This window comes from Marmota monax, unplaced genomic scaffold (genome assembly GCF_021218885.2).
Source record: "Marmota monax isolate L192 unplaced genomic scaffold, Marmota_monax_Labrador192_F-V1.1 WCK01_AAM20220418_F8-fsc00092, whole genome shotgun sequence".
NCBI classification, from domain to species: Eukaryota; Metazoa; Chordata; class Mammalia; order Rodentia; family Sciuridae; genus Marmota; species Marmota monax.
The window spans coordinates 7,009,106-7,031,117 of record NW_026692583.1 but is presented as its reverse complement, the minus strand read 5'-3'; positions in this window follow the sequence as shown (position 1 = coordinate 7,031,117).

Below are 22,012 nucleotides of genomic sequence, written 5' to 3'. Positions count from 1 at the left end.
TCTCTGACCTAGGTAGACAAAACATGATGGGAGAAAAGACAGGGTTCGAAACAAATGTTACGGAGAAAACTAGATATCCACACGAAGAAGAATGAAATTAGATTTCTATCTCTCACCCTGCCCAAAAAATAAAATCAAAGTAGACCCAAGACCCAGGAATTAGACCGGGGAATCCTACAGCTGGTAGAAGAAAGCCCACACTCCACCCTCGGTTCCGTTCTGTGAGCACACGCCCTGACTTCCTTAATGACACCCCTAAAGCTCAAGAAGGAAAACCAAGAATCAACAAGGAGGGAGATGGTATGAAATTAAAAAGGTTCTGGGGAGCAGGAGAAAGAAGAGCAGGGAGACAGAGCTTAAACTATGGGAGAACATCTTTGCCTCTTCTGACAGAGGATTAATATCCAGAATAATTCAAGAACTTAAAAAAACCAATAAGACTAGGAACCCAATTTGTAAATGGGCAAATAAACCAAACAGATAGATCTCCAAAGAAGAAGTCCAGAGAGCCAAGAAATATATGAAAAAAAAAAAAGTTCGGCATTCTTAGCAACCAGGGAAATGCAAATCAAGACTATTTCAAATAGCAATAGATGCTGGCGAGGATATTGGGGGGGAAGTACCCTCATACGTTGTTGGCGGGATGGCCAGTTAGGAGGATCGATTTGGAAAGCGGTCCAGTGATTCCTCAGAAGACTAGTCATGGAACCCCCATGTGACCCGGCTATCCCACTCCTTGGTATTTCTCTAAAAGAACTAGAATCAGCACACCGTGGTTATGGGACCAGCCTAGATGTCTGTCTACAGAGGAACGGACCGAGAAAATGTGGCCTATGTACGTGACGGGGTTGTGCTCAGCCAGGGAGGAGAATGAAATTATGGCATTTGCTGATAAATGGATGGATCTGGAAAATATTATGTTAAGTGAAAAAAGCCAGATCCAGAAAGTTAAGGGTCAAATGTTTTCCCTTATATGTGAATGCTAGAGTGCGTAAGAGGGGAAAAAAAAAGGATTAAAACAAAGTATTTCACAAAAATAGAAGGGAGACCAACAGAGGAGAGGTAAAGGAATCAAGAAGGACAGAGGATACTGGGGGATGAGAGTTACCAAATCATGGTATGTCCCTGTGTGGGTATACCACAAGAAACCCCATATATGTTTATTAATAATGCACTAATTAAACAATAATAACAACAGGAGATCAGTAGAGCAGAACAAGTATATCTGGGGAGGGATGAGGGGTGGGAAATGAGATGGGTCAAATTATATTATGTGCATGTATGAATATCCAGCCCCAATGACCACCCAGAGGCCCCTCTTCCAACTACCATCCATTTGTGAATTTGAGAATTACCTTTCCAACACTAGAATGGCCTTCAAACTACACCAGAGTCTCATGAATTGAGAATTCGTTCTCGGAGCCCACATTGTATGGGGTAACATAGGAGAGCAAAGGTTGTCATGATAGGAAGACAACTGCCAACCAACTCATCGTTTGTACCTCTATCCACATCCAAAACCCCTCCCCACCTAACACGAGGGTCTCCACCGCACCGGCCAGAGACACCTTGGCTGGATCCTGCCTCACAGGTGGCCGGGTGCCCTCGGTGTCTGAGATTACTGTGCAAATTTAATGCAAACGGATTGCAAAGTGCCATTGCAAACCTTGCAAAAGATGAAGCGTTTCATAAAGTGGATGGAAATCTTTCTGGAGAGGGACTCTAATTATAGGCCGAGCATCTGACGGATGGCAATGTGGTAGCTTCAGACCCACTGACACGACAGGTGCTTCAAACGAGAATGATTTGTGTATTAAAGGATTAAGAGAGGCCCTTAGGAAAATTGATGAAACCCTTTAGGATTTCTGAAAAATTAACTTCCTTATGATCCCCCCTACTGCAAAAAGTCCAATGTGAAGGGAATGTGTCATATTACGGTGTCGTATAATTTATATAAGTATATGTTCTTGGAAAACTTGCCAAAACTTGATTCAAGCTTTGTTCGTTCTAAGAATCCGAACGCTGTTGACATTAGGGCTGAACTGTTGTTAGATGGGATAGAATGATGTGCTTTTATAATTTTCAGTTTGAAGAATTTTCAAACCCCTCGGGTCCCTCGGATGTTTTATTGGATTGTGAAGTTTATTGAATGTTTCTTGTTCCAGGCTGGGTTTGGAGGTCTCAACTTGCCTGCCAGCCTCTCAGCCTCTGCAGGATGCAAGGAAGGGTTTGCCATGCCAAGGATTATGTGATGGCAGTACATGAAATCTTGGCAGCCTTTATGGGCCCTGGAGGAGTGGTACTGCTGCTACTGCTGGTGATAAGAAAAGCAATAACAGCAGACCTTAGGTGGGTCTTTGTTATATTCCAGGACCTATGCCAAATACTACATGGGTTGTGTCATCTGGTTCTCTGATAACCCTATAAGGTAGCTCCAATTTCACCCCTTAATTAGCAGTTGAAGATATTCAGGCTTCGCAAAGTTAAACGTCTTGCCATTCAGTTTCCATACTTGATCTTTTGCAAGACTCAATTCCTCTCTCTCTCTCTCTCTTAAAAATTGTCATAAGAACACTTAACATGAGATCTGCCCCTTTAACACATTGCTAAGTGCACGGTAAACATCGTCGTTGGCTATAGGCGCCGTGGCGTGCAGTGCATTCTAGAACGTGTGCATCTTACACAATGAACACTCCACACCATTGCATGGCAATGCTTCGCCTCCCTCTCCCCGCAGCTCCCGGGGACACCATCTGGCCTCTGCTTGCACCAGCTGGGCTGCTCCGGACTTCTCCCCAACGTTCAGTCAGTATTGGTCTTTCTGAGTCTGCTTTATTTTACGCGGAAGCTTCCAGATTCATCAACAACAATAATAAAGCAAATGACAGGATTTCCCTTTTGTTTTTAACGGTGGAATAATATTGACCATCTGTAACACATTCTCTTTATCCTAAATTCCCTCTTGATGATTTACAAGGGGGTCCAGCATAGAAAAGTAATTGGGATCCAGTGAGGGTTCGTGTCTCAACTTGTCGCTAGTTCAAATACCTTGGGGTAGCGACTTAACCTGTCTGACCCTCAGTTTTTCTTAATGGCTGTGGGAAGAGTAGTGTCTACCTTGAAGTGTTGTTAGGAAGATTAGATGATGCATCTAAAGCACCTCGCATGCTGACTGGCCTGTGAGACCCGGGGGTGGGGGAGGCGCATGTTAGCTATGATTATGATAAAGAGGAACTGGAAAGGAATCAGCTTGATGGGTCCAGTCGACCCAGGATGCAAACACTGAGAAACCAACTCAGTGCCCAGTTTATTCGCTTCCTAAATTTTAAATTGGCAGAGAATTATGCAGGCACGAGTAACTGGTGCCCTCCATTAACAAGGCTTCAGGGTAAGCACCAAAAAACTTGGCATGATGTTTGGATGGTATGTCCAGCCTGTGAGAGCAGAAGAGAAGTTTAGGATCAGGAGGCATATGGTGTTGTAAGAGTGTTTACTAGCTGTGCAGCCTTGGGCTAATCTCTTAGCCTCTCTGAGCTTCACTTAATCTATGAGTAGGGTTAATCATTCGTTCCTGTATCAGTGAGTCATTGTGGGTCTGATGTAGAAGAGAAGCAAAACCCTTTCTACTTTGCAATGCATAGTTCAAGTATGTGATCATTGTGAGCAAAACTTGGAAGAGGCAGTGAGATAGGGAAATGTTGCTTTGTTTTGTTGTGAAACTGTAAGAAGAAAGATATCAAAATTGTTCTGACCACAGCCAAAAGACCAGAAGAGTCGGCTCTTGTGTATTCTAAACAATATTATCCAGTTTTTTTTTATCTCCTCTTTTACTGATGGATGGATAAGATGAATAGCAACCAGCCCAGCATGGTGACCTGTGCCTGTCCTCCCAGCTGCTAGAGAGGCTGAGGCAGAAAGACCACAAGTTCAAGGTCAGTCACTGCAAGTTAGGGAGATCCCGCCTCAAAATAAACATTAAAGTAAAGGCCTGGGGATGTAGCTGGGGACAGTGTCTGAGGATGCATGAGGTCCTGGGTTCAATCCCCAGTACTGCAGGGGAATGGTGATTCTACCTGCCACTAAGAGTCCCTTGAGCTGGCCTTTATCGAACACTTACTGTGTCCCAGGCTTGTGTGAAGCATTTTCTGTGCACTCGCTCATACAATCCTGACCCTAAACACATGGGTTTTGCAGACCAGGGAACGAAGTCTTGGGGGGAAACTGAATTACTTATCCAAGGTCACAGAACCTCAGCGTGGCAGGCAGAGACAGGGTCCTCACACAGAGAGAAGCTTCATCCTTATAATCTATTGGCGTTCCTGTCTTCCTACAGCCTTGCCAAAAAGTACTTTGTGAAATTGTGAGGTTTCTCCCCAAATTAATAAGTTAAAGGTAGATCGAGAAGACGGTGTCTCCCGTCATTTTGATTGGCGTGTCCTTTTTGATGAATGACTCTGAAGAAACATAAGCATTTTCTCTTTATGAATTCTGATGGTGTCTTTTGGATCATTTTTTTTCCTATTGAGTTGTTGGGATTTTTTTGTTTCTAGGAAGTTTTAAAATCTGATGAAAAACTGTTTGGGACGTATGTGGTCAAACTCTCCCCTAGCGTTCTTGACATTTGCCTTAGTTTTTTTTTGGGGTGTGGGGCGTTTAAAAAGTGTTTTTTGCCTTAGGTAAGAATTAAAAATGAGTGATGTCACCTGGAGAAGTGGGGCCTGGGTGTGTATATGGGAGGGGACCAACTATGTCCACTTTAGTAAGAGCTCCATCTTTGACTTTCCACTGGCTCTGAAGTTTTAAAAACTTCATTTAAATTTCTTTCCATTTTTAATCAGTACATAATGGTGGGATTTGTCGCATACTCGTGAATGCAGACAATATGAAAATACAACTTATCCCATGTCTTTCCTCAGCATCTTCCCTTCCCCTCCCCTCCCCCTCTCCTCCCCCTCCCCTCCCCTCCCCTCCCCTTCCCCTTCCCCTCCCCTCCCCCTCCCCCTCCCCTCCCCCTCCCCCTCTCCTCCCCCTTCCCTTCCCCTCCCCTCCCCCTTCCCCTCCCCTCCCCTCCCCCTCCCCCTCTCCTCCCCCTCCCCTCCCCTCCCCCGCCCCTCCCCTTCCCCTCCCCTTCCCCTCCCCCTCCCCTCCCCCTCCCCTCCCCTCCCCTCCCTCTCCCCTCCCCTCTCCTCCCCCTCCCCTCCCCCTCCCCTCCCAGGTCCTTGTCCTCTTCTGATCTCCTTTGGATTTTCATGAGATCCTCAACTTTCTTTTCCTATTCCCTCTCTAGCTTCCATGGGTGAAAGAAAAGCCCTTGGGTCTGGCTTATTTTGCTTAACAGTTTTCCATCAGTTTTCCTGGGTCTCCTGGCTTTTTATGGCTGAATAAAACACCACTGTGTCTGCACACCGCATTTTCTTTCTTTCTCCATTCATTTGTCCGTGAACTCCTGGGCTGCAGCTCTGAATTCCAGTCCTGGCTCTGCCAATTGACATCCAAACAGAAGCACTCCCAGTTTAGCTTTCAGACAAAGCTGCATCCCTGCTTGACACTTTGATCACAGCCTCATGAGAGATCTGGAAGCAGCAGCCCCAGTTTAGTCAGGCCCAGGATCCAGTCAAGGGCTCCATAAACGCTAGCTGCTGGAGGTGATGGTGGTCATGTTCGTGGTTGGTAGAGCTCAGGCAGTGACTCCTCCTATTATTATTAAATAATAATATTCAGGACGGAACCCACAGCCTCAAGCATGTAGGTCTTGTCCTACAAAAATGATGAGATAATAAACATTTGCTTTTGTTTTAAGCTACTATGTTTGGGGATGGTTCGGTAGACACCTATGCATAGATATACATTTTTTTCTAGAAAGCTATGCAGTGCTTAACAATGCAAAAGACACTAAATAAGAAACAAAATTATTCATTATTGAACAAACAACCTCAGAATCTTAATCATAATGGCCCTGACAGTAATCAGCACTTATCGATCACCTACTATATACCAGCCTACAACAGATATCTTAAGGCATAAATTGAAGGGTCGGTATAATTCTGATTCCCGTTATAAAGATAAGAAAAGTGAGACCTAGGATTCAGAGCCCTGTCTGTATATTGAAGCTGTTCTTTTGCCCTCTTCATCTGTCTTGAAGTTTGAATCTCATTCCTTCATCTTACAGAAAGGGGAGAGCTGAGACCTTGCAGGGACTTAAGTTATGATTGCATAATTAATCACAGAGCCCCTTGATACCTGTCAGCGTACCTTCTACCCGCTATTCTGGCCCGTGCTGAGGGACACCAGCCTGCCAGGAAGGGCCGTCTCTGCCCCCACAAGCCCAACCATCGGACTGCTGATGGTTTCCTTATGTATCACCCAAGCATGGCAAATGCAGTTACCCAATGACATCCGTGCAGAAGCTGAACTTATTTACAGTCACTATCCCCCACTTCTCCCCGAGGAGCTCCTGTGTAATTGAGTGGGCCAGCTAGGAATTAGATCTGGACCCCTGATCTACACAGCCCGTCCCTAGCTCCATCTATGTCAATTATTTCTGCGGACCGCTGTTCTGTAGCAGAATCTAACCCTGTGGCTTTTGGAAGGCCAACAGAAGGGGCAGTGACAGATACGTTCCAGAGAGGGTCATGAGAATGGCATGACTTCTCAATCCTGAGACCAGAATAGCACTGGGACAGCCATGGCTATTTTTCACAGCAGCTGGAAGCACCCTCCTCCCTCTTCCTGACATCCCAGGCTTCTTCTTTGCCCGGAAGCTTCTCCTTCCCCTCTGAACAGTGTCCACCATGGGCCGCGCTATCTTTATTTGTCCATCTCGGCCACAGAATTTCCTGGACACAAGGATTGGGTCTTGTTTACCTCGGTGTCACTAACCCATCTCTTGGTGACCTGATCCCTTATAAGCAATGATCCCCGGTCTCCCTGGCATGTGGGAGACACAGAAAGATGGCTGAATGGTGGAATGGAAGTAATGAAAGAGAGAGCACCCAGAAGAATGTCACCCGTCCGAAGGTCCCACAGCCTGCCTCTCTCACTTTTATACTTTCAGCTGGGACGTTAGGTTTTTCACTGGGAGAGTCCAGTGGCATCATGAACAAGTTAAAATCTCTAGAAGTTGGGTAATAACAAAGAAATCATTTTGGTTTTGGTTGAACACCACTTTGTTGAGGTATGATTGACACATACAAAGCTGTCTGGGTTTAATGTAGGCATCTTGGTGAGTTTGGGGAAAATATATACACCAAGGTCGTAAACATACACCCCCTTCCCAAGTTTCTCCAGTCTTCTTTATAGGATGATGATGATGATGATGATTTGGGTTAAGAACACTAGAGCCAGGTGCAGTGCCTATAATCCCAGAAATGGGGAAGCTAAAGGTTACCGAGTTTTGGTTGTGCAAGATAAAAAAATTTCAGAGATCTGCTATACAGTGCAGAGTTCATGATTGACAACAATACATTATACACTGAAATCTGCTAAGACGGTCCATCTCAAGGTTTTTTTTTTTTTTTTTTTTGTACCAGGGATAGAACTCAGGAGCACTGAGCCCCATCCCCAGCCCTATTTTGTATTTTATTTAGAGACAGGGTCTCACTGAGTTCCTTAGTGCCTCACTAAATTGCTGAGGCTGGCTTTGAACTCATGATCCTCCTGCCTCAGCCTCCCAAGTAGCTGGGCTGAGAGGTGCGCACCACCACGTCCAGCAATATGTACATTTTTTATACCACATTTTCTTTACTCAGTCCACTGATATGTGGGTTGTTTTCCAATCTTGGCGACTGTAAATAATGCTGCAATCCATGTGGAAGGGCCAATGTGTCTCCGAGGTTCTGACTTGAGTTTCTTTGGATATATATACAGCCCAGGGTGCAGTTGCTGGGTCAGGTGGTGACTTGGTCTTAACTTTCTGAGGGGGCTCCTTGCTGCTCTGCCTGCTGTCCACAGCACACGTGGACGCTCTTTCCTCCACATCCCCGCTCACCCTTACCTTTTGCATTTTTAATAATAGCGTGAGGTCATATTGCATTGAGGTTTGCATTCGCATTTCCCTGACAGTTAGAGGTGCTGAGCTCCTTTTCACATACATGTTGGTCATTTCTGTCTTCTCTGGAAAAAACGCCTATTTAGGTTTCTTTGCCCATTTTATGGCCTTATTTATTTATTTATTTATTTTTGGTGACCAAATCGAGGGCCTTGCACCTGCTAGGCCAATACCCTTACCACTGAGCTACGATTGAAGCCCTCACAGTTCTAAATAGTGTTCAAAATTTAGAAATTTAAAAGATTGCTATTTATTATTTTTATTCATGCTATTCAGTCAGATGAGTTACTCATATATTTTGCAAATTAACCCCTTATTACATATAAGACTTGCAGATATTGTCTTCTGTTCCTTAGGATCACTTTGGATTTTGTTCTTTGTCGGGCAGAAGAGTTTTAGTTACTTTGGATAAGTAATATGGACATTGTAACAATATTGATTGTACCACACCGGGGACACATATTTGTGTCTATTTGTAATTTCTGTTGTTGATATTTTGTAATTTCCAGTGTAGGAATACTTTTCATTAATTCAGGATTTGTGAATTTTTTTTGATGGGGAATTATTGCTTCATGCAGATCCCTTTAGGAAGGCCTATGGAAGGTGTGATTTTTTTTTTTTTTTTTTTGGTACCAGGAATTGAACCCAGGGGTGCTTAACCGCGGAGCCACATCCTCAGTTCTTTTGATATTTTATTTAGAGACAGACAGGGTCTTGCTGAGTTGCTTAGGGCCTTGCTAAGTTGCTGAGGCTAGCTTTGAACTTGTGACCCTCCTGCCTCAGCCTCCTGAGTCATGAGTCACTGGGATGACAAGTGTGCACCACTGTGCCCAGTGGGGAAGGTGTGACCTTGTACTTGGTGTTTCATGTGGCAGTGGGTGATAGATAGGATTGGTGGGGGGTGGGATTGGTCTCTCTTGGAGGCCTTTCTGTTTACTTGGTAAGTTTAGTTTATGATTTGTCACTGGGTTCTTTCATACAAATGCTCTCAGACCTGCCCTGACCCTCTGTTAGCTATGACTGTTTGGGTTCTGAGTGGCAGAACCCCAAATAAATTAAAGGAAAAAAAAAACAACCCCAGAGTAATTTTTTTTTTGGTTTATCTAACTGTGAATTTCTGGGACAGATCTGTTTTTAGAAGTGCAGAGACCCCAAGAAAGAGTTGTTCTTTCTCCTTCTCTTTCTCTCTCCTCTTGTTCTTCCTGTCTTCGCATCTTTCTCTCCATCTTGAGCTTTCTTCCCCTCCTACGTTAGCATCATGTCCTTCTAGAGCAAAAATGCTTTGTCCTTCACGGGGAGAGTGGGGAAGGAGAAGGTCATTGTTATGGGGCGCTCAGGCTTGTTAACCCAGCCTAACGACTCCAGGGTGCAAAACCCCCTTTTCTTTAGTTTCTTTGTAAAAAGATTCCCAGGCAAGAAATATGACCGCCCGCCCGCCTGCCTTGTGTGCCCTGTGTCAATCATCCCAGCTAGTGGGATGAGACGCTCTAATTGCTAGTTTGGATGACACACCTACATCGGGGGACAGGAGCCGGGAGTTTTGATGGCCAACCTATCAGAGCCTCATAGAATAGGTGAGGCCTACTTTTCAGAGGAAGAGGAGATACTGTTTCTCAAAGATAGGTTCCCCATGGCATGCTAGGGTCGGGAGGAGAGCACATAGGCCTGCCACAGCCTCACCCCAAGAACTCATCTGACCGTGCCTCCCGGATCTTTTCAAAAGGAGCGGGTGACTTTTTTCTTTATGAAAACGGTATCATCTGGTTAATCTGTCAGTTCCCCCATCTGGAGAGCCCGATATGGACCTCTCAGCCCATTCTCGTTTCTACAACCTTCTTTGAAAGTTGAGAGATTGGGCTGTGCTCCCACGGGCAGCTACGGAAGTCAAGGCTCTCTGGGGGTTTTGAGGCACGTGTGGGTGCTCACACAAGTTCAAGTCAAAAGGAATTTCACTATGACGGCGAAGGGCAGGGCCAGTCTTGGAAACCAGGGGCAGGATGGAGAAGGACATGCATGGAGACCTGGGGAGGAAGAGGCCTCTGCTTCTCCCCCGTCCGCTTCCCGCTGGGGTCTGCTCTTCCCCTTCTCTCCCCTGGCCTGTCATTGCTCACAGTGGCCAGGGCTCATGGCCTTGTCAGTCCCCATGCTGACCTCTTACTCCCTGTGGTCTTCATCTGCACCTGATTTCCCAGTTCAAAGCCCTAGGAACAGGATTTATGTCTCAGGGGACATTGCTCCGTGTGACACACGGGTGGCTGACCAGCAGACAGATGGTCTTCTGTGGGTCAGGTTTCCTCCCCTGGACCAGCCTGGGGCTGGGACCACCTGACCTGCTGCCCATTCCAGAAGAGCCATGGGCAGGACACAATGGCTGTCCAGGGAGCTCTTTTTCACTTAGTTTACGGGGTTAGATGTCGGGGTTTGTGACCCCCCATTTTAAGTTAAATCTTCCGGTTCAGTTGGCTAGAGCATGAATGCTCGCTAATTCAATAAATGTGCATTAATGGCCAAGAGCATTAATTATGTTCCAAGAGCCCCCCAGGAACTTGACGAGTCAAAGGCAAACTCATTCCTCCCTCTGAAGCCTCCCTCTGGTCACATCCCTGGCCTCTACCTGCTGGATACCAATAGCACCACCCATCAGAACTGCCACCGATCTCCACCTGCGGAACACGCCAGAGCTTTCCCGTCCCCTCGTACCATAAGTGAGTCCTCATGAGGACAAACCTTCTGAGCCCCCCAGCCACCAACCGGCCTAAGGGACAGTGGGTGACGTTACCCCCACAGTGGTGAGCAGGTCGGGACGGTCCTGCATCTGCCTAGTGACTGTCACCTGATGGGTCACTTAAACTCCAAGTGTTGTGAAAGTACCTGGTGCTCCCTCCGAGATGCGAGTTCTAGGTGGGCAGAGTTGCGGGGGACTCTCTGAGCTTGGGCTGAGGGCTGAAGGAAATCCGCTGCCACATCCCCTTTTCTCTTTCCATTTGTTGGACCACCTGAATGGCCATCCTGGAAGAGTAAGTGGACATCGGAGGTGAGAGCAGCTCAGGGCGCCAGGCTGACACTCCATCCCACGGTGGTCACTTGGCCATCTGTGCTCTGTGGCCATGTTCATACCCCAGCAGCTAGCTCCATCTCTTAGTCACCATCACGGGAGGAGACTTCAAGGAAACCCCACCACGAGCTTACCTCCCGGTCTTTATTTCCTTGGGGTCTCAGCTACAAAGGAGACCGAGTTCCATTTCCACCTCCTGGGCCCCTAAGTCATGCTTTGCCATCACTCAGAACCCTTTGGCTATTCAGGGGAAATGCCTGAAATAGACGCCCAAAATCCAAAGACGATGGTGATCCCTTGCCCTTGGGGTCTTGGGACCTCAGGCTCTTCCTTTGTGTCTTGGCTTCCCTTCCCTGCCATGAGATGAGCAGGGCTCCTCTGCCAGCTACTCCTGCTGGGGTGGACTGTGTCACCCTATGTTGTGAGCCCCAAACCCCTTTTCCTCTTTTCAAGTTGATTATCTCAAGTGTTTTGTTTGAGTGGCGGAAAGCTGGCTAACAGGAGCAGCGAAGGGTCACTTTTCCAGTGATTGAGCTCTGGGAAGACTTAGCCATCAGAAGTGAAGTCAAGTGTCTTTTTCTTCTTTCTTTGCAGAATGAACTGAATATGTGTTTATGTCTATGTTCAGCTCTATCCCTATCCCTTTTCCTATTTCTGTTAACTTACCCTGAACCAGGTTTTTACAGTTATTCTCCCACTGACCTTTGGGGCTGGGTCATCTTTTGTTGTTCTTAGGGGTTTTCCTGAGCATTATTGGATAGTTGCTCACATCCCTGGCCTCTACCCGCTGGATACCAATAGCGCCGCCCATCAGTTGGTGATGACCCCAAACATCTCTAGACATGATCAAATGTTCCTTGAAAAACAAAATCCCCCCCACCCTGACAGCTGTCAACAGAGAACCACAATCTATGAGGAGCAAGTCAACAAAACAGGCCCAGATTGTGGAAGGCTCCAAGGTCCCAGGCAGCTAAAGATCTCACCACCAGTCAAAGTCTCCGGTCAAGGGTTCGAATCCCCCAGGTGAGATCTTCACAGGAAGTGGCGGAGGAAGGTGGTTGACGCGGGGGGAGGGGGTACACCCAAGAGGCAACTCCAGGGGAGCCCCTGGGAAGCAGCACCCCGGGGCAGGCCGCCCTCACCCCCCCTTGGGGCCCAGGCACGACTTATCTGATTTCTTCTTCCCATTTATTCTGGGCTTGCTCAGGAAGGAGGTGGCAGTGTCCGTGGACCCCTCGTTTGTCATCTTCGTCATTTTGTTTTCGCCGCTGCAAGCCACCCTCTCCCTATCTAATCAGGGGGCTGCTTCCTGTTTTTGTTCCCTGCCATTTGTCCTGCCGGGGCGATTTTTATCATCAAACAGTATGAAAATAGCACCCCGCTCCTGTTGGGAGGCCATGAGCCCGGCCAGTTGGCCTGGGCAGAAGATTCGGAAATGGCACAAGACCCAGGCGAGCATTGTCTGCAGGACAAATGCCCCACCGTGCCTCTGGTTCCCTTCACATGGACTAACCCCCCCACCCCCCCAAAAAAAATCATGATGCAATTTGTTTAAACCTGAAGACGTGTATTTACAAGCCCTTGATGGCCCTTCTTCCTGAAGCGTAGAGGGAATTTTTATAGTTTGATGGATGGGTTCCTTCTGCCATCGGGAATGTGCTCCGAGGTGGGCATTCCCGTTGAAGGGTGGCCCTCCGCTTCCTCTTTGTCCAGTGTCTGTAGCCTGGGCGGGGCCCGGGTCCACCTTGCAGGGGAATGGGGCTTTGGGAGAGGAGAAAACTCAAGAAGGAACGTCTCAAGAGGCCTCTTTCTTCAGGACCCCCACGGCGTGGCCATCTGCTGACCTGCAATGCCTCATGGGAAAAAGGATGGCAATGGTGCAGATCTCTGTGGAGGCCTTGAGTCTCCCTCTGCAACTTCTCGTTCGGGGTGCTGGGTTCATACTTCTGTGTGGAACTCAGGAAGGAGAAAGTCCATTCTGTATGCAGTGAATACATTTTGAGTTCTTTATTCGTGCAGTGAGTTTCTGTATTTCTCAAGACTCAGCCAAATTTTCATATCTTTTGCACCTTTCTTGGAAAACATGGCTCATCTATCTCTTCTCATTCATTACAAAATGACCCCGAGTTCAATGCTCCAGGGATACTACTTATTCCGTGTCCTTAGGACTGAGACCTGGCGTGTGCCTGCTCTGCTGTCTGTCCTGGGCCCACAGCAGACATTGCTAATCAATCACAATATTCTTTCCCCAAATTATTGTGGTGGTCTTAAAAATTCTTCTCAGGGCAGCATCCTGAAGTCAGAAATGCTACCTCCTTGTCCCCACGGGAAGCCCCCATTCCATCGGAAACGACCCCCAGCTAAGCAAAGGACAAACTACCCAAATGAATTAACACCAACATGCAAATAGCTCTGAAATTTTCCCTTACTTTCCAATTATTGGATAAAATAAAGGACACCAGTTAAGTTTGAATTTCAGATAAGCAGCCCCAAATTTTTAGTTTCAGTGTGGCTTCCAGTATTTTTAGGGATCATACTTATACTAAAAAATTAGTCTTTGGTGTCACGGTCATGCTTACACTAAAGATTTTTTGCTTGTTCATCTGAAATTCCAATCTAAGTGGAAGCCTTGTATTTTCCTTGTGAAATCTGGCATCCATACTATTATTCACTTTCAAAAAAAAGTTGTGAAAAATAACCCAGGTAAACCTGTAATGCTACCCTTTTATGCTGGGGTGACAAAGACATAAGATTTGACTCTTAGTTATTAAAAGGGGACATAGTTCAAGACCTGCTGAGTGGAGAAGAGAGGATTTCTTTGTCCTGAAATTACAACTCATCTTCTTCGTTTATAAGATACGTAGCTGGATGGAGACACGTCGGGGCTTTGTAGCTATTGCACAAATAGCAAATAACATTTCTTGGGGAACAGGAGCTGGCCAAGACCAACTGCCTCCAGACAGCCAAACCTCCCTGTCACAGCCTCTATCTTGGAGGTTGTGGATTTTTTTTTAAATCCTTCTCAGAGAGCATAGTAATCCAGGTCAGGGAGGAGAAAGAGGGATTCAACTGCAAGGAACCTTAAAAACATCTATGTACAATTTAAGGTGCAGAAAGCCAAGCTTAAAACGCTCCTCTGCCCTGTCCAAATCAGTTTCTTAGACAGAGCTGGCTTCACCTGGCTCACATGGGCATGGCCCTCCCGTTTGTCCTGAGCTGCCTGGTGGCACCAAGCCTTTCAAGGTGTGGAGGGTTTTTTGTACCACCTCTGACTGCAGAGCGTGCCAATGTGGGCAGGTGGACATGGGCATTTGATGGGAAGTTCTCTCTCTGCCAACAGTTCCCAAGCTTGCTGTGCATTAGAATCTCATGGAGCAGTTGTACAAACCCTCAGGCTTGGGTCACCTCCCAGACCAATGGGATCAGAATCTGGGGTCAGGGGCCAGGCAGAGCTGTGTTTTGAAGATGTCCAGGTGATCCCAACACATGACCACGAGAGTCTATGCTCGACGTGTTTCCCTGAGCTAGACATCCAGGGATGTGACTGGGGAGAAAAGTCGCCCTTCCTTGTCCGGCCGGGGGGAGGAAGAGGGAGGAGGGCGGGGGTCCCTTCAGGATAGAGTGGCATTGTTTTGTATCAGTTTCTGGCTTTCTGGCTTGGCTGGGCTGGCCGAACAAAGAAGGCTTCATGCAGGACAAAAGCTCACTGTTCCACCTAATGAGGAACAGTTGAGAGGTCTGGAGACAGCACCCCATCAGCGGGGACAGAGGGCGGCAGAAGAGAGGGCTGTCGGGCTCCCCTAATGAAGACCAGTTGAGAGGTGCCGGGCAGACACCAGACTCGCCTTTCTTTGTGAGCCCCCGACACCCTCCCCCCGCCACCTCGCCTGTCTCAAGAGGCTTGGCCCCGCTTCCAGAGAGAGGGAGAGGGACACGCTGAGATTCATCTGTCACCGTGACGGGTCCCGACCCCGTGACCTCTGGAGCCGTGCCCTTCGGCCTCTGGATTTGACCTTTCCAAAGAGCCTCCAGTCTTCAGCCAGAAGGTCCCTATTGACTCCCTGCTAGTGGCCACCTGCTGAAGCAGCCCCCGAGAAAGGGAAGTCGGCAAACAGCTCACCAGGGGCCTTTTGAGGCTTGGCTGGAGCGTCGGGTCTGGGCTCATGAACCAATCTCCCTAATTATCTGCCACGAGATGCCTTTCCGTGTCTTTTGGGGACTTGCAGCTCTGTGAGCTGTGGGGCTTGAACAAGACAGCACTGGGAGACCAAGAGAGAGGAAGGAGGCCACGGGGAGGAGGCTCTTTGGAGTCCCCTTCCTGCTCTGGGCCCTGGCTGGGAAGTGGAGGACCTCTGAGCAGCCAGGTGAGCCGGGCGAGTTTCCTCTTCTTGGTTTGACACTGACTTCCAGAAACACAACCATCTTCAGGCCTCCAGGGAAGAGGGCGTCCACAGCTCTAGAAGCACTTAGCCAGGCCCCACGCCCTACCTAGGTCAGGGTAGAGACTGGACTGTAGGTAATAGTCTACTGGTGACATTTCATATGGTTTGAGCTAATCACTAAGTTTGTCCCATCTTTTCCAAACCAGAGAGGATGGCCTGTGTGTGATCCATGGCCGCACAACATGTTGCTCTCAAATGCAGCAATGTCTGCCTCCATCTCACAGTTCACAGGCTTGGCTGGGCGAGCCTGGCTCCTGGTCTGTGGTGGGGGCCACAGACACCTGGGCTCCTCCTGGGGTGGAGAACTGACTTCCAAGATGGCGCCCTCCCATGGCTGTTGGCAGGAGGCTCGGGTCCTCACCAAATGTGCCTCTCCCAAGCTGCTTGAGCGTCCCACCACATGGCACTGGTTTCTGAGGGAAAGAAGGATCCCCGAGGGAGAAGGGAGAGAGGCTGCCCCACCTCTCAGGGCCTGATCTTGGAACTCCCACTCTGAGATTGCCGTAATACCCAGGTTATACGGGTCAGCTCAATTCCACCAGGAGGGGGGGAGAAAAGCAAGGATGTTTGGGGCTCGTGTTGAAGGCTGGTTACCTCAGGGGACGTTGTTTCCCGCCCTCCCCTGAAAAGTAATGATCTGCTGCCTCCCCATCCACTTCCCTTCCACGCTTCCGATGCATCGTGGTATCACCGAGTCTCTTGGTGGCCTCTCTCCCTCTCTCCACTCCACTCGATAGGAGTCTGGTTGGCCAGAAATTCTTAAAATTCACAACTGGAGAATGATCAGGCACGGAGAAGGCTAGTCAACAGAGATGTTCTGCCATCCTCAGCCTCTGGGATTTTGGTGCCCCAAACCTCGCTTAAGGAAATTTCAAACCTCTAACAAAGGGAACATTGGTCGGCCGCTTGTTCTATGACTGACTTATTACATGCAACTAGACATCCCAAGAAACTCATACATTTTCCCATTTGCAATCATGTCCCATCACCTGCTAAGCACGAGGGAGGGCACACACACACTCACACACACACACACACACACACACACCCCACTTGTCAATCCAGGTAGCAGCAGAGGGTAGCTGCTGATATCCAGTGTTTGCTCTGAGTTGGATACTGGACAGAGGACTTGGTCCGTTTTATCCAGTTTAATTCCCACAAAACCCTGGAAGGTGCATGCTGTTATTATCTTAGCTTATGGTGAATGAGATTTGGAAAGATTAAAGCCTGTCCACTCTCACGTAGCTACTAAGGATTTTAAAGCAAATGTGTGACACTGGAGTCAGAGCTTCTATCCATGACCATAAATGATTCTGCATAATGGAAATGGAAGGGGTTGGAGTCGGTGGCCCTTAGGATCCATTCCACACAGGATTTAGTGATTCCGGACTTGGCTTCAACCAGGTCACTTTAGGAGGGGTTCTCTGGATTCTGAGATGGAGATTAACATGTAGGATTTTTTTTTTAAGGGAGAGATCTTGAGATGAACACTTTTGGAAGGGAGGGGAAGAAATCAGGGCCAGATGGAGTTGGAAGCTGAACTTCAGTGCAGTCCTAGGAATGGCCCAGGGGACACTATAGAGAAAGTGAGGTGGTCCATCAAAGATGTCCCAAGTAGGGGTGAGGAGTCTGATCTCATACTCTCACATGGATTAGAGTGGATTGTCCTTCTCAGACCTAGAGGTTCCCCAAGAGAGCAGAGAGCTGCCTCCCTTGAGCAGCATCCCAGGGAGCATGGGAATAAAGTCCTTCATATGCAAAGGGGGTCACAGCACTCTGCAATTTCTAGTCTAGTTGAAAAAGTCATCTATATGCACACACACACAGATGTACATGCAAACACACATACACACACACACACTCACACACACACACACACTCACACACACCACTTGTCAATTCCAGGCAGCTGCAGAGGGTAAATTCATCCATAAGGTCCTACCTGAGTTTTCAGAGGAAGGGAGAAAATATATGTGAGAATTTCACTGAAATTTATCTTTTGTGATCTTTCTCCAATTCTCAGTGTTAAACCCTTTCACTTCAAGCACAGATACACCCAACAACAGTGTACATAGTACACAATGTATACATTCATAGCACAAAGCATTTGTTGTACACTTACACAAAAGATGCAATCCATTCACACACACTCCACGAGTGTGCACAATATCTATACATGCATATGTGCATATTCACAACACATGTTTTAAAACACATGCTAGCTACATGTACCCAGCACACCTTCATGCATACACAATCATACAGCCAATTGACCTAAAGTCAGCGAGGAAACATGGTAACAATGAAATGATCTTTGAATATCTATTAAGTTGCCACATTGGGAAAGATACTTGGGGAACTGGACAGGTTACAGGAAAGAGGCGGGTCTTGTAGTTTGCCCCCGCTGTGAGGCATACAATGTTCATTGACTAGAGCGGTGGAGAGTTTTGTTTATACTGTAGGCTATTCTCTCATTCTCTCTCCCCTTCCCTTTCTCTCTCTCTCAACAGTTGAGTTCGTGTCCAATAAGTAGGACCACCATGTTTCTCTGCTATCTCTTATCCCCTGGACACCCCCTACCCTTGCCCACACACTCACCAGCAATGGAAGAGAATTCCAGCAAAGATGGCGTCAAGAATTTCTGCCTTTCCTCTTGGGCCTTCTCATCATCCTAGTTCCAAGTCGGTGGAGAAGATCCCACTAGCCATGGCGCAGAGGGTTGGCCTCTGTCCTTGCCACCTCCACACCAGTCACCAAGTTTACAATAAAAGGAACGTATGGAAAATTAGCAGGCCCAGGGAAGGCCTGTGCAGCAGCCTCTTCTCCCAGGAGCAAACCTCTGTGAGTCTGGAGGGGCTGTTTTAGATCTAATAGAGGCTTCTTCTCATCCTCACATGCAATTGGGACAGGGCTTTTTTAATTCCCTTAAGCAATGATCTCTTTCCCCACTTTCCTAGACTCTCTCTTTGCCCACCCAAACTTTGTGAGTGTTCTAAGCAGAATGCCTCTGCCCCTGCCACTCTGTGATCACCGCCTTGTCCCTCAGGAGGACCTGTCCACACTGTGTCTGCCCATCCACCAGCTCTCCCTTCATCTTTCACTGTAGGCCTCTTCCTATCCCCAAGTTCCATTTCAACATTTTGCTCCTGCTTTCCCTCAGCCCATAATTCTTGGGCTGGGGGATTACCGTGGTGATTTATTTGCAAAATTCCTTGAGTGAGGGATGAGGAGGGAGGAAGCCCAAGAGAGACCTTTGTCCCTGCATCCTGAGTGGTTATTCCATGCACGTAGCAAATGATAAAACAAATTCTGGGGGCTTGAGATGGGGGAAGGTGATTGCATGGCTTGGGTTCAGTAGGGGGATATTGTCATTCTAGAAAGTTCCAAAATTTCTTCTTTCCTCCACCTCCCCCATATGCACAGCCTGCCATATTTGTTAGCAACCTCAATGCACCCCTGAGGACTCCAACCTGTCCACCTCGGTTCAGGAACCCTCTGACCCCTTCTGTGATGTCTGTGGGTTTCATTCATAACCACTGGGCCTTACTTAGGAAAAGCATTGAACAGAATATTAACAAAAAAGATCTTCCCATGTCACCTACCAAGGATGGGATGGGGAAGAAAACAGGAGAAGGAAGCGTGATCAGAGTCTCTCCCCGGCCTGAGGTGTGCAGGGACGGTCCATGATTGAGGAGCCTGAAGGTTTCCCTGGTAACTCGTAGTAATCAGCCACTCCCCGCAGCTTCTCCTGTGGTGGGTGCCTCTTCTTCAAGTGGGGAAGTAGGACTCCAGTGACACTCCCTCTCTCCTGATGGCTTAGGTTCCATCTGCAAGCTGGCCACAGGCACAGCTTGTCCAAGGGGTCACTCCATGCACAAAAAGGGGCCAAGGCATATTTTATCATCTCTCTCTGGCCCTCCACTTTTGACATTTGAGAGCCCCAGGACATCAGAGAGGAGGTGGCAATGCCCCTCGGAGAGACTAGGAATGTAAACAGAGTGCCTGTGGGAAAGTTGTGCACCCCCCATAAACTGCGTGGCCTCTAATAACCACTGGGACACTGGACACCCTAAGGAAGGTGACATGCGTGTCATTGGAGGATGGCTGAGTCCTCTTCCAAGAGCCATGTGCTTTTGCATCTATGCAGAAGCTGGTGAAGCTGAGCTGATAAGAGAATAAAGAGCAAAGAAGCCAGGGTGGGGGTGGTGACGGGGACACAGCGCCTACCTTCTCTAAGCTCCAGCTGCTGGCTCAAAAGGCTTCAGGGCGACATCTGAACAGGAGGCTCAGAGTTCACCAAAGTGTCTCTGCTGCAGGTTTTTTAATCCCTGGAGGTTTAACCCTCTGCACTTAAAGCATGCCCCACCCCACAGTGGCCTTTATTGCCTCTGTGGCAAAAGGGTGTCAACAAGCCATTGGAGATCAATACACATTAGCCCATCTGTTTTCACTCTGAGGTGTGACGCCGGGCATATGTCCTGCAGCCCGGCTGATGGATGACGGGAAGCGCTGCCATTTTGGTTTTGAATGGAGATCTCTCTCTCCCAGGCTTCAGGCCTCATTTAACTCAGAGCCAACTCCGCTGGTTATGAAAGACCACGTTTGGTGGAATCAGAGAATAAGGTAGTGGATCCTCTCCCAAAGCCTCCCTTGGGGAACCTGTCTTCAGCATCCCTGGGTTTACCAGTGTTGCTTGGTCTTGCCCAACACAGATCCATTGATTTCTACGAGATTCTGTAAAACTGTTTCACTTTCTCAGATGCCAGAGCAACCACTAGTTGGATTTGTAAGATGAACCAGGAAGACTAACTTCAGACTCTGACCTCCCCAAATGCATAAAGCTCTTTACTAATGAGCACCTCTAGAGGCCACCGGCGACTGTATTCCAATAAAAAAATATTTTATATACAAAATATGATGGCATGTGTAATGGACTGTCTCTCCTTAGCCTGGCTATTAATTCCTGTCTAAGAAAGACATGGGGTCAGAGGACTGGGATTTGGAATATTTTAAGGGTTGAGTTTGTGGACGCACAAGTACAAATTACTGAAGGCTGGCCAAAACCACATCATGAAACCCCTCATTATCCATGCCACCGGGCGGCATTTCAGCACATAGAATACGAAAATGAATATCCAAGGTGTCATTTATCTTTGGTTTTGGGATTATGTGCTCAGACTGTTTCTTTTTGCATCAGATTTTCCATATTCAGTATTATTATTATCATCATCATGATCATTATTATTAATTTGTACACAGTATCATCACACTGCAGAGCTAAAGGGATTCGGGGGATTTGTTAGAATCGTAACTTTCAAACTGTCTCGTGGAGGGTGCTGGAGAGGAGCCCCAGGGAGAGGGGAGAAGCCACACAGAGATGAAGGTTTCCATCGTCTGACTGCAGAACCGAGAGCCAGGGAGAGCTGGCCATCACAGGAGCTGCTGGTAGAATCCTGATCCTCTGGTTCTTGGAGAAAACAAATATCTGTGGCTTGGAATTTGAAGACAATCCTTCCAAAAATCCCAGTCTCAGAAGCTGACCCATGGAACGCGTGGAGTTATAAAGGATTTGGTCCAATAATCTCACCAAAGAGATTTTTAAATACAAAACACTGAATAGAAATTCTACAAACTTGAGGGATCATCCACATTAAAGTTTGGCCTGCAAACGTGGAGATATAAAAATAGAGGAGAAAGCGCGTCAGACAAACTGCCAGCCAGTGCCAGGGTACAGGGAGAGAGAGTGGAGTGGATCCCCCGTAGTGTGTGTGTATGGACGTTTCACTTACTGTGCGTATGTGTGTGTGATGGGGTGTCCAGGGCGTGTGCGTAGGTTAGGTGTGTATGTGGCTGTGTGTGTGGGGGGGAACCTACGTGTTGGTGGCTGTGATGTGTGGTGTGACTGTGTGATGCGGACATGTGCGTGTGGTGTGTGCCTGTGTGTCTGCAGAATGAGTGAACTGTGAGAAGGTGTAGGTGTGTGTTGTTTTGTCAGCTTTTTTGCTGCTGTGACCAAAAGACCTGACAAGAACAATTTTAGAAGAGGAAAACGTTTATTTGGGGTTCACGGTTTCAGAGGCCTTAGTGCATAAACAGCTCCCTGGCTCCATGGCTCTGGGCCTGTTGGAAGGGCGTGGTAGGGGAGAGTGGCTCAGGGGATGGCCACCAGGGAACAGAGAGAGAGCTCCACTCACCAGGGACAAAATATAAACCCCAAAGGCATTGCCCTGTGACCTATCTGTTCCAGCCTCATCCTACCTGCCTAGGTTCTCATCTCATTAATTCATTTAACTGACAGGAAGTGCTGCCATTTTGGTTTTCAATGGAGATCTCAATCCATATAACTGGATTAATGCACTGATTAGGTTAAGGATATCAGAATCCAGCCATTTCATTCCCAAACGTTGTCACATTGTTTCTACACATGAGCTTTTGGAGGGCGCCTCACATCTAAGTCATAACAATGTG